Raw genomic sequence first — 13348 nt, 5'->3', positions numbered from 1 at the left:
CAAGTCCATAATGATTACAACCATACCCATAACATGAAGCCACCACTATGCTTAAAAATATGGAGAATGGTACTCAGTAATGTATTGGATTTGCCCCAAACATAACACTTTGTATTCAGAACAAAAAGTGAATTGCTTTGCCACATTTTTTGCAGTATAGCATGTGCCTTATTGCAAACAGGATGCATCTGTTAAAATATTTTTATTCTGTACAGGCTTTTCACTGTCAATTAGGTTAGTATTGTGGAGTAACTACAATGTTACTGATCCATCCTCAGTTTTCTATCACAGCCATTAAACTGTTTTAAAAGTCACTATTGGTCCCATGGTGACATCTCTGATTGGTTTCCATCCTCTCCAGCAACTGTGTTAGGAAGGAAGCCTGTACCTTAAAAGAATAACAACAAAAAATATCTAGTTAACAGAAGAAAGGAAGACAAAATAAGGACAGAAGAAAAAGGAAAAGAAAAAGGACAACAAAGTGAAACCTCTAAAGAAACAAGAGACCATAATACAAGAAACAGCACTATAGAGAGATAGAACAACAACAACGCAGCCACTGCCAGCTAGCCTACTTCAGCAGTACTGTATCATTTGAATTATTTTAGTCAATAAGATTCCTGCTACGTAAGCTTAACTTTCTGAACATTCGAGACGTGTAGTCCATTTGTCATTCCAATCTCCTTTGCATTAGCGTAGCCTCTTCTGTAGCCTGTCAACTATGTGTCTGTCTATCCCTGTTCTCTCCTCTCTGCACAGACCATACAAACGCTCCACACCGCGTGGCCGCGGCCACTCTAATCTGGTGGTCCCAGCGCACGACCCACGTGGAGTTCCAGGTCTCCGGTAGCCTCTGGAACTGCCGATCTGCGGCCAACAAGGCAGAGTTAATCTCAGCCTATGCCTCCCTCCAGTCCCTCGACTTCTTGGCACTGACGGAAACATGGATCACCACAGATAACACTGCTACTCCTACTGCTCTCTCTTCGTCCGCCCACGTGTTCTCGCACACCCCGAGAGCTTCTGGTCAGCGGGGTGGTGGCACCGGGATCCTCATCTCTCCCAAGTGGTCATTCTCTCTTTCTCCCCTTACCCATCTGTCTATCGCCTCCTTTGAATTCCATGCTGTCACAGTTACCAGCCCTTTCAAGCTTAACATCCTTATCATTTATCGCCCTCCAGGTTCCCTCGGAGAGTTCATCAATGAGCTTGATGCCTTGATAAGCTCCTTTCCTGAGGATGGCTCACCTCTCACAGTTCTGGGCGACTTTAACCTCCCCCACGTCTACCTTTGACTCATTCCTCTCTGCCTCCTTCTTTCCACTCCTCTCCTCTTTTGACCTCACCCTCTCACCTTCCCCCTCTACTCACAAGGCAGGCAATACGCTCGACCTCATCTTTACTAGATGCTGTTCTTCCACTAACCTCACTGCAACTCCCTCCAAGTCTCCGACCACTACCTTGTATCCTTTTCCCTCTCGCTCTCATCCAACACTTCCCACACTGCCCCTACTCGGATGGTATCGCGCCGTCCCAATCTTCGCTCTCTCTCCCCCGCTACTCTCTCCTCTTCCATCCTATCATCTCTTCCCTCTGCTCAAACCTTCTCCAACCTATCTCCTGATTCTGCCTCCTCAACCCTCCTCTCCTCCCTTTCTGCATCCCTTGATTCTCTATGTCCCCTATCCTCCAGGCCGGCTCGGTCCTCCCCTCCTGCTCCGTGGCTCGACGACTCATTGCGAGCTCACAGAACAGGGCTCCGGGCAGCCGAGCGGAAATGGAGGAAAACTCGCCTCCCTGCGGACCTGGCATCCTTTCACTCCCTCCTCTCTACATTTTCCTCTTCTGTCTCTGCTGCTAAAGCCACTTTCTACCACTCTAAAGTCCAAGCATCTGCCTCTAACCCTAGGAAGCTCTTTGCCACCTTCTCCTCCCTCCTGAATCCTCCTCCCCCCCCTCCTCCCTCTCTGCAGATGACTTCGTCAACCATTTTGAAAAGAAGGTCGACGACATCCGATCCTCGTTTGCTAAGTCAAACGACACCGCTGGTTCTGCTCACACTGCCCTACCCTGTGCTCTGACCTCTTTCTCCCCTCTCTCCAGATGAAATCTCGCGTCTTGTGACGGCCGGCCGCCCAACAACCTGCCCGCTTGACCCTATTCCCTCCTCTCTTCTCCAGACCATTTCCGGAGACCTTCTCCCTTACCTCACCTCGCTCATCAACTCATCCCTGACCGCTGGCTACATCCCTTCTGTCTTCAAGAGAGCGAGAGTTGCACCCCTTCTGAAAAAACCTACACTCGATCCCTCCGATGTCAACAACTACAGACCAGTATCCCTTCTTTCTTTTCTCTCCAAAACTCTTGAACGTGCCGTCCTTGGCCAGCTCTCCCGCTATCTCTCTCAGAATGACCTTCTTGATCCAAATCAGTCAGGTTTCAAGACTAGTCATTCAACTGAGACTGCTCTTCTCTGTATCACGGAGGCCCTCCGCACTGCTAAAGCTAACTCTCTCTCCTCTGCTCTCATCCTTCTAGACCTATCGGCTGCCTTCGATACTGTGAACCATCAGATCCTCCTCTCCACCCTCTCCGAGTTGGGCATCTCCGGCGCGGCCCACGCTTGGATTGCGTCCTACCTGACAGGTCGCTTCTACCAGGTGGCGTGGCGAGAATCTGTCTCCTCAACCCGCGCTCTCACCACTGGCGTCCCCCAGGGCTCTGTTCTAGGCCCTCTCCTATTCTCGCTATACACCAAGTCACTTGGCTCTGTCATAACCTCACATGGTCTCTCCTATCATTGCTATGCAGACGACACACAATTAATCTTCTCCTTTCCCCCTTCTGATGACCAGGTGGCGAATCGCATCTCTGCATGTCTGGCAGACATATCAGTGTGGATGACGGATCACCACCTCAAGCTGAACCTCGGCAAGACGGAGCTGCTCTTCCTCCCGGGGAAGGACTGCCCGTTCCATGATCTCGCCATCACGGTTGACAACTCCATTGTGTCCTCCTCCCAGAGCGCTAAGAACCTTGGCGTGATCCTGGACAACACCCTGTCGTTCTCAACTAACATCAAGGCGGTGGCCCGTTCTTGTAGGTTCATGCTCTACAACATCCGCAGAGTACGACCCTGCCTCACACAGGAAGCAGCGCAGGTCCTAATCCAGGGACTTGTCATCTCCCGTCTGGATTACTGCAACTCGCTGTTGGCTGGGCTCCCTGCCTGTGCCATTAAACCCCTACAACTCATCCAGAACGCCGCAGCCCGTCTGGTGTTCAACCTTCCCAAGTTCTCTCACGTCACCCCGCTCCTCCGCTCTCTCCACTGGCTTCCAGTTGAAGCTCGCATCCGCTACAAGACCATGGTGCTTGCCTACGGAGCTGTGAGGGGAACGGCACCTCAGTACCTCCAGGCTCTGATCAGGCCCTACACCCAAACAAGGGCACTGCGTTCATCCACCTCTGGCCTACTCGCCTCCCTACCACTGAGGAAGTACAGTTCCCGCGCAGCCCAGTCAAAACTGTTCGCTGCTCTGGCCCCCCAATGGTGGAACAAACTCCCTCACGACGCCAGGACAGCGGAGTCAATCACCACCTTCCGGAGACACCTGAAACCCCACCTCTTTCAGGAATACCTAGGATAGGATAAAGTAATCCTTCTCACCCCCCCCCCTTAAAAGATTTAGATGCACTATTGTAAAGTGGCTGTTCCACTGGATGTCTTAAGGTGAACGCACCAATTTGTAAGTCGCTCTGGATAAGAGCGTCTGCTAAATGACTTAAATGTAAATGTAAATGTACCTTTGTAGTGACTGGGTGTGTTTTTTTCATCTACCAATAGGTGCCCTTCTTTGCGAGTCATTGGAAAACCTCCCTGGCTTTGTGGTTGAATCTGTGTTTGAAATTCACTGCTCGGCTGAGGGACCTGACAGATCATTGTATGTGTGCGGAACAGAGCTGAGGTAGTCTTTTTTTTTTTTACTATTATTGCGCACAGAGTGAGTCCATGTAACTTGTTAAGCACATATTTACTATTTTATTTTTACTTCAGGCTTGCCATAACAAAAAGGTTGAATACTTATTAACTCAAGACATTTCAGCTTTTCATTTTTAATTCATTTGTAAAACTTTCAAAAACATAATTCCACTTTGACATTATGGGGTATTGTGCGTAGGACAGTGAAAGAAAAATCTATATTTATTCCATTTTAAATTCAGGCTGTAACACAACAAAATGTGGAAAAAGTCAAGGGGTGTGAATACTTTCTGAAGGCACTGTATGTCACTGGAAAGTGATGTTTAACAGCAGAATAGACTATATTCGTAGTATAATTTTCCATCATTGTTCATTACTGAATATATGTTTTAAAGATGTCATCTCGGGAATTCCAAATTATACTGACAGGGTCATCAGTGATGTAATGTGGTTTCTTGTGTAAACCCCAATCTTTCCATATTTTCTGCTGTGCTCAACACCATAAACATCTATAGACAACTCAGTAAGAAAGAAACATGACATACAGTGCATTCGGAAAGTACTCAGACTTATATATGTTACATCCTTATTCTAAAACAGTGACATTTTTGCAAATGTATTTAAAAACTGAGGGGGTCCTTGGAGATGTTGAGCCCGGACCTGACAGACCAGAAACAGCCTTCCTTGGGGGCTTCCCATTCAGGTTCGGCTCCGGAGGTTCCTGCTTCTTCTTCCTCTGTTCTGTCTTCCTCTCCGGTGGCTTCTACCTTGGGTTCAGAACCGGGCAGCAAGGATGGCTCTTAAAAGTACACAGAGAGCTAACATTAATGACATGCATGTCAATCTCTCATGGCTCAAAGTGGAAGAGAGATTGACTTCCTCATTCCTTGTTTTTGTAAGAGGTGTTGATAAGCTGAAGGTACCGAGCTGTCTATTTAAAATACTAGCACACAGCTCGGACACCCATGCATACCCCACAAGACATGCCACCAGAGGTCTCTTCACAGTCCCCAAGTCCAGAACAGACTATGAGAGGCGCGAAGATAGAGCCATGACTACATAGAACTCTATTCCACATCAGGTAACTGATGCAAGCAGTAGAATCAGATTCAAAAAGCAGGTAAAAATAGACCTTATGGAACAGCGGGACTGTGAAGTAACACAAACATAGGCACAGACACATGCATACACACACATAACATACACACACATATATATGGTTTTTGCGTTGGACATGTGTGGTAGAGGAGTATGGGCCTGAGGGAACACAATGTGTTGTGAATTCTGTAATGAATGTATTGTAATGTTTTTTAAATTGTATAACTGCCTTAATTTTGCCTTGTCAGCAGCTAATGGGGATCCATAATAAATACAACAGCAAATAATGCTTGAGGAATCTTAACTAAAGTGCCTGTGAATAACACTAGGACGCTGTGTTCCATGCTATACAAAAAAACCCTCAGGGACAAGAGTAACTCATAAAGGCAATAGCAGAAGCAGAATATCAGTGGAGATAGTCTTGAACACTAACACATCACCCATCCAAAAGGCACAGGATGGCAACTGGGCAACGAGCCCACATGTTGGCTCAATGATGAGTAATGATCACATACAGTATGTCAGGGGGAGGGAGCGATCATTAGCACCCCAACACTCTGGCTGTGGAAGGATGGAGGGAGTGTGAGTACAAAGAGTTCTTTGAAAACCACAGATGAGCACCAGAACCAGGCTAAAGCAAAAACTGTGAACTTCTCAATGTGAAGTGATCACTGAAGACTTGTAAGGAAAATCTTTACTCATTGCAGCAAAGTGTTGATTTCTATCATGCTAACTCTACGGACCATCACACTTCAACAAATCTCCATGTAAACCAAATGAGTTGCATGCCCATATTAAGCTATCTGGCATGTAATCATATTCATTGGGACTGTCATTTTTCTCCTTTTCACATTACAGGATGTATGCAAACATTTATCAGAATTCGGTAGACCTCAAGATTAACAGATTCATTCAATTCCGGATAATAAGAATGAAAGAGAAAAAAATGAATACATTGAGGGTGTGACAAAGGTGTTACTGTCTAGTCACACAGAGGGTTGACTTTGCTTATTGAAAGTATGGTGACCTGCTCCATCTTGTGGACAAATATAATATTGCACATTTGAAAATAAAAATGGCAAATTCAGAGAAATAGGCACAATCAAAGACAGAAAAAAAACACCCCCGCTCAGGTTAATTTATCAGTTAAAGAGAAGACTACTTACTAATGGTTTATATAAACTGCATAACCAAAAGTATGTGGACACATGCTCGTCGTACAACTCATTCCAAAATCATGGGCATTAATATGAAGTTGGTCCCCCCTTTGCTGCTATAACAGCCTCCACTCTTCTGGGAAGGCTTTCCACTAGATGTTGGAATATTACTTGCTTCCAGTCAGCCACAAGAGCATTAGTGAGGTTGGGCACTGATGTTGGGCGATTATGCCTGGCTCGTAGTCGGCGTTCCAATTCATCCCCAAGGTGTTCGAAGGGGTTGAGGTCGGGCTCTGTGCAGGCCAGTCAAGTTCTTCCACACATATCTCGACAAGCCATTTCTGTATGGACCTCGATTTGTGCACGGGGGCCTTTCCCAAACTTGCACACAATCGTCTAGAATGTCATTGTATGCTGTAGAGTTAAGAATTCCCTTCACAGGAACTAAGGGGCCTAGTCCGAACCATGAAAAAACAACCCCAAACTTTACTGTTGGCGCTATGCATTAGGTCAGGTAGCGTACTCCCGGCATCCGTCAAACCCAGATTCGTCCGTCGGACTGCCAGATGATGAAGTGTGTCCATCAGTCCAGAGAAAACGTTTCCACTGCTCCAGAGTCCAATGGTGGCAAACTTTACACCACTCCTGTCAACGCTTGGCATTGCGCACGATCTTAGGTTTGTGTGCAGCTGCTCAGCCATGGAAACCCATTTTAGGAATCACCCAACAAACAGTTATTGTGCTGACGTTGCTTCCAGAGGCAGCTTGGAACTCGGTAGTGAGTGTTGCAAATGAGGACAGGCGATTCATCAAATCCAAATACATATTTGTCACATACATGTGCTTATCATATGTTATTGCAGGTGCAGCGAAATGCTTGTGTTTCTAGCTCAAACAGTGTCGTAATATCTAACAACTAATATCTAACAATACACACAAATATAAAATAACGTAATGGAATTAAGAATATACAAATATTTGGGGACGCGCAATGTCAGAGGTATAGACACATACAGTAGAATAGAATACAGTAGATTAGGATAGAATATAGTAGAATAGGATATAATGAGATGAGTCATGCAAAATATGTAAACATTATTAAAGCTGCCAGTGATTTCAAGTCTATGTACACTACCGGTCAAAAGTTTTAAAACACCTACATATTCAAGGGTTTTTCTTTATTTGATTTTTTTTTACCATTTTCTACATTGTAGAATATTAGTACATCAAAACTATGAAATAACACGTATGGAATCATGTCGTAACCAAAAAAAAGTGCAAAATTAATCAAAATATATTTTATATTTGAGATTCTTCAAATAGCCACCCTTTGCCTTGTTGACAACTTTGCACTCTCTTGGCATTCTCTCAACCAGCTTCATGAGGTAGTCACCTGGAATGCTGTTCAATTAACAGGTGTACCTTCTTAAAAGTTAATTTGTGGAATTTATTTCCTTCTTAATGTGTTTGAGCCAATCAGTTGAGTTGTGACAAGGTGGGGGAGGGTATACAGAAGAGCGGCTCAAATAAGCAAAGAGAAACGACAGTCCATTACTTTATGACATGAAGGTAAGTCAATACGGAACATTTCAAGAACTTCTTCAAGTGCAGTCACAAAACCCATCAAGCGCTATGATGAAACTGGCTCTCATGAGGACCGGAACAGGAACGGAAGACCCATAGTTCTCTGCGGCAGAGGATACGTTCATTAAAGTTAACAGCACCTCCGAAATTGCGGCCCAAATAAATTCTTCACAGAGTTCAAGTAACAGACATCTCAACATCAACCGTTCAGGGGAGACTGCGAATCAGGCCTTCATGGTCGAATTGCAGCAAAGAAACCACTACTAAAGGACACCAATAAGAAAAAACTTGTTTGTGCCAAGCAACACGAGCAATGAACATTAAACCGGTGGAAATTTGTCCTTTCGTCTGGAGTCCAAATTTGAGCTTTTTGGATCCAACCGCCGTGTCTTCGTGAGACACGGTGTGTCTGAAAGGATTATCTCCTAATGTGTATATCCCACTTTAAATCATGGAGAAGGTGGTGTTATGGTGTGATGGTGCTTTGCTGGTGACACTGCCAATGATGTATTTACAATTCATGACACACTTAACCAGCATGACTACCACCATCCTGCAGCGATACACCATCCCATCTGGTTTGGGCTTAGTGGGAGCATCATTTGTTTTTCAAACAGGACAATGACCCATCACACTTCCAGGCTGTGTACGGGCTATTTTACCAAGAAGGAGAGTGATGGAGTGCTGCGTCAAATGACCTGATTTACACAATCCCCCGACCTCAAAAACATGTTTTTTTAGATTGTTTGGGGATGTGTCGGACCGCAGAGTGAAGGAAAAGCAGCCAACAAGTACTCAGCATATGTGGAAACTCCTTCAAGACTGTTGGAAAAGCATTCCAGGTGAAGCTGGTTGAGAGAATGCAAAGTGTGAAAAGCTGTAATCAAGGTAAAGGGTGGCTATTTGAAGAATCTGAATTTGTTTAACACTTTTGGTTACTACATGATTCCATGTGTTATTTCATAGTTTTGATGTCTTCAGTATTATTATACAATGTAGAAAATAGTACAAAATAAAGAAAAACCCTTGAATGAGTAGGTGTTCTAAAACTTTTGACTGGTAGTGTATAGGGCAGCTGCCTCTTATGTGCTAGTGATGGCTATTTAAACAGTCTGATGGCCTTGAGATAGAAGCTGTTTTTCAGTCTCTCGGTCCCTGCTTTGATGCGGACCACGCCTTCTGGATGATAGCAGGGTGAATAGGCAGTGGCTCGGGTGGTTGTTGTCCTTGATTATCTTGGCCTTCCTGTGACATCAGGTGCTGTAGGTGTCCTGGAGGGCAGGTAGTTTGCCCCCAATGATGCGTTGGGTAGACCGCGCCACCCTCTGGAGATCCCTGCGGTTGCAGGCGGTACAGTTGCCATACCAGGCGGTGATACAGCCCATTAGGATGCTCTCAATTGTGCATCTGTAAAAGTTTGTGCGGATTTTAGGTGCCAAGCCAAATGAAGAGGCGCTGTGATGGGTACACCGAGGAACATGAAGCTTTCCACCTTCTCCACTGCGGTCCTGTAGATGTGGATGTGGATGGGGGGGGTGCTCCCTCTGCTGTTTCCAGAATTTGTTGACGTTGGGTGAGAGGTTGGCACCACACTCCCAGGGCCCTCACCTCCTCTTTGTAGGCGGTCTCATCATTGTTGGAAGTCAAGCCTACTACTGTTGTGTCGTCTGCAAACTTGATGATTGAGTTGGAGGAGTGCGTGGCCACGCAGTCATGGGTGAACAGGGAGTACAGGAGGGGGCTGAGCATGCATCCTTGTGGGGCCACAGTGTTGAGGATCAGCAAAGTGGAGGCGTTGTTTCCTACCTTCACCACCTGGAAGTGGCCCTTCAGGAAGTCCAGGACCCAGTTGCACAGGGCGTGGTTCAGACCCTGGGCCTCAAACTTAATGATGAGCTTGGAGGGTACTATGGTGTTGAATGCTGAGCTATTGTCAATGAACAGCGTTCTTACATAGGTATTCCTCTTGTCCAGATGAGATAAGGCAGTGTGTGGTGCGATGGCAATTGCATCGTCTGTGGATCTATTGGGGCGGTAAGCAAATTGAAGTGGGTCTAGTGTGTCAGGTAAGGTAGAGGTCAAGGATCATATCACTAGTCTCTCAAAGCACTTCATGATGACAGAAGTGAGTACTACAGGGAGATAGTCATTTACTTTAATTACCTTTGATTTCTTGGGTACAGAAACAATGGTGGACATATTGAAGCATGTGGGGACAACAGACTGGGATAGGGAGAGATTAAATATGTCCGTAAACACTCCAACCAGCTGGTCTGCGCATGCTCTGAGGACGCAGCTTGGGATGCCATCTGGACCGGCAGCCTTGCAAGGGTTAACACGCTTAAATGTCATACTTACGTCGGCCACGAAGGAGAGCCCACAGTCCTTGGTAGCAGGCTGCGTCCGTGGCACTGTTTTATTCTCAAAGCGGGCGAAGGTGTTTAGCTTGTCCGGAAGCAAGACATCAGTGTCCGCCACATGGCTGGTTTTCCCTTTGTAGTCCGTGATTGTCTGTAGACCCTGCCACATACGTCTCATGTCCGTGCCGTTGAATTTCGACTCCACTTTGTCTCTATACTGATGGTTTTCCTGTTTGATTGCCTTACGGAAGGAATAACTACACTGTTAGTATTTGGCCATATTCCCAGTCACCTTGACATGGTTAAATGCGATGGTTCACGCTTTCAGTTTTGCGCAAATGCTGCCATCTATCCACGGTTTCTGGTTAGGGTAGGTTTTAATAGTCACAGTGGGTACAACATCTCCTATACACTTCCTGATAAACATCCGTCACCGTATCAGTGTATTCGTCTGTTGTTCTCAGAGGCTACCCAGAACATATCCCAGTCCGCGTGATCAAAACAATCTTGAAGCATGGATACCAAATTGGTCAGACTTGAATAGTCCTTAGCACGGGTTCTTCCTGTTTGAGTTTCTGCCTATAGGAAGGGAGCAGCAAAATGGAATTGTGATCAGATTTGCCGAAGGGAGGGCAGGGGAAGGCCTTGTAGGCATCCCGGAAGTTGGAGTAGCAGTGGTGGAGTGTTTTAGCAGTGCGAGTACTACAGTCAATGTGTTGATAGAACTTCGGTGACATTTTACTCAAATTTGCTTTGTTAAAATTCCCAACTACAATAAATGTGGCCTCAGGATATGTGTTTTCCAGTTTGCGCAAAGTCCAGTGAAGTTAGAGGGCCGTCATGGTATTGGCTTGAGTGGGAATATACACAGCTGTGACTATAACCGAAGAGAATTCTCTTGGGAGGTAATACAGTCGGCATTTGATTGTGAAGTATTCTAAGTCTAGTGAACAGAAGGACTGGAGTTCCTGTATGTTATCACAATCACACCATGAGTAGTTAATCATGAAACATACACCCCTGCCCTTGTTCTTCCCGGAGAGATATTTATTCCTGTCTGCACGATGAACTGAGAACCCAAATGGCTGAACAGACTCAGACAGTATATCCCGAGAGCCATGTTTCCGTCAAAGAATGTTACAATCCCTGATGTGTCTCTGGAAGGAAATCCTTGCCCTGAGCTTCTCAACTTAATTATCCAGAAACTGAACATCAGCGTGGTGTGCACGCCTCCTGAGTCGGACTAAAAATCCACTCCGAGTTTTGGAACAGCCTCTGGGATCAGTTCAATTGCACTGGGGGGTACGAACAAAGGATCCGTTTCGGGACAGTCGTATTCCTGGTTGTAATGCTGGTGAGTTACCACCGCTCTGATATGCAAAAGTTCTTCCCGGCTGTATGTAATAACACAAAACGTTTCCTGGGCTATTAATGTAAGAAATAACACAAATAAAATACTGCAAAGTTTCCAAAGAACTTGAAGCACAGCAGCCCTATCCGCGCTTCAGCACTAGGCGGTCCTGTGCTGTAAGCATGTGGCCAATCACTTCACGGCTGAGCCGTTATTGCACCAAGACGTTTCCACTTCACAATAACAGTAGTTGACCGGGGTAGCTCTTGCAAAGCAGAAATTTGACGAACTGACTTGTTGGAAAGGTGGCGTCCTATGACGGTGCCAAGTTAAAAGTCACTTAGCTCTTCAGTAAGGCCATTCTACTGCCAATGTTGTAGAGATTAGAGATTGCATGGCGGTTTGCTCGGTTTTATAAACCTGTCAGCAATGGGTGTGCCTGAAATAGCCAAATCCACTCATTTGAAGGGGTATCCAAATTATTTTTATATATAGTGCATTCAGAAAGTTCAGACCCCTTGACTATTTCCACATTTTGTTATGTTACAGCCTTATTCTAAAATTGATTAAATCGTTTTCTCCCTAAATCTACACAAATAACCCATAATGACAAAGCCAAAAACAGTTTATTTGCAAATGTATACAAAAATGTAAAACTGAAATATCACATTTACATAAGTAATCAGACCCTTTAACTCAGTACTTTGTTGAAGCACCTTTGGCAGTGATTACAGCCTCAAGTCTTCTGGGTAAGGTACAAGCTTGGTACACATGTATTTGGGGAGTTTCTCCCATTCTTCTCTGCAGATCCTCTCAAGCTGTCAGATTGGATGGGCAGCATTGCTGCACAGCTATTTTCAGGTCTCTCCAGAGACGTTCAAGTCTGGGCTCTGGCTAGGCCACAAGGACATTCAGAGACTGGTCTCAAAAGCTACTCTTGTGTTGTCTTAGCTGTGTGCTTAGGGTCGTTGTCCTGTTGGAAGGTGAACCTCCGCCCCACTCTGAGGTCCTGAGCAGGTTTTCATCAAGGGATCTCTGTACTTACTCCGTTCATCTTTCCCTCAATCCTGACTAGTCTCCCAGTCCCTGCCACTGAAAAACATCCCCACTGCATGATGCTGCCCCCACCATGCTTCACCATAGGGATGGTGCCAGGTTTCCTCCAGACGGGACGTTTGGAATTCAGGGCAAATAGTTCAATCCTGGTTTCATCAGACAAGAGAATCTTGTTTCTCATGGTCTGAGAGTCCTTTAGGTGCCTTTTGGCAAACTCCAAGCAGGCCGTTCTGTGCCTTTTACTGGGGATTGGCTTCCATCTGGCCACTCTACCATAAAGGCCTGATTGGTGGAGTGCTGCAGAAATGGTTGTCCTTCTGGAAGGTTCTCCCATCTCCAGAGTTACTCTGGAGCTCTGTCAGACTGACCATCGAGTTCTTGGTCACCTCCCTGACCAAGGCCCTTCTCCCCCGATTGCAGTTTGTACAGGTGGCCAGCTCTAGCAAGAGTCTTTGTAGCTCCAAACTAATTCCATTTAAGAATGATGGAGGCCACTGTGTTCTTGGGGACCTTCAATGCAGCAGTCATTTTTCGGTACCCTTCCCCAGATCTGTGCCTAGACACAATCCTGTCTCGGAGATCTACGGACAATTCCTTCAACCTCATGGCTCGGTTTTTGCTCTGACATGCACTGTCAACTGTGGGACCCTACATAGATAGGCGTGTGCCTTTGCAAATCATGTCCAATCAATTGAATTGACCACAGGTGGACTCCAATCAAGTTGTAGAAACATCAAGGATGATCAATGGAAACAGGATG

This window comes from Oncorhynchus nerka, linkage group LG10, assembly GCF_034236695.1.
Source record: "Oncorhynchus nerka isolate Pitt River linkage group LG10, Oner_Uvic_2.0, whole genome shotgun sequence".
Taxonomy (NCBI): domain Eukaryota; kingdom Metazoa; phylum Chordata; class Actinopteri; order Salmoniformes; family Salmonidae; genus Oncorhynchus; species Oncorhynchus nerka.
The sequence above is the reverse complement of the archived record's forward strand: the minus strand, read 5'-3'. Positions refer to the sequence as shown.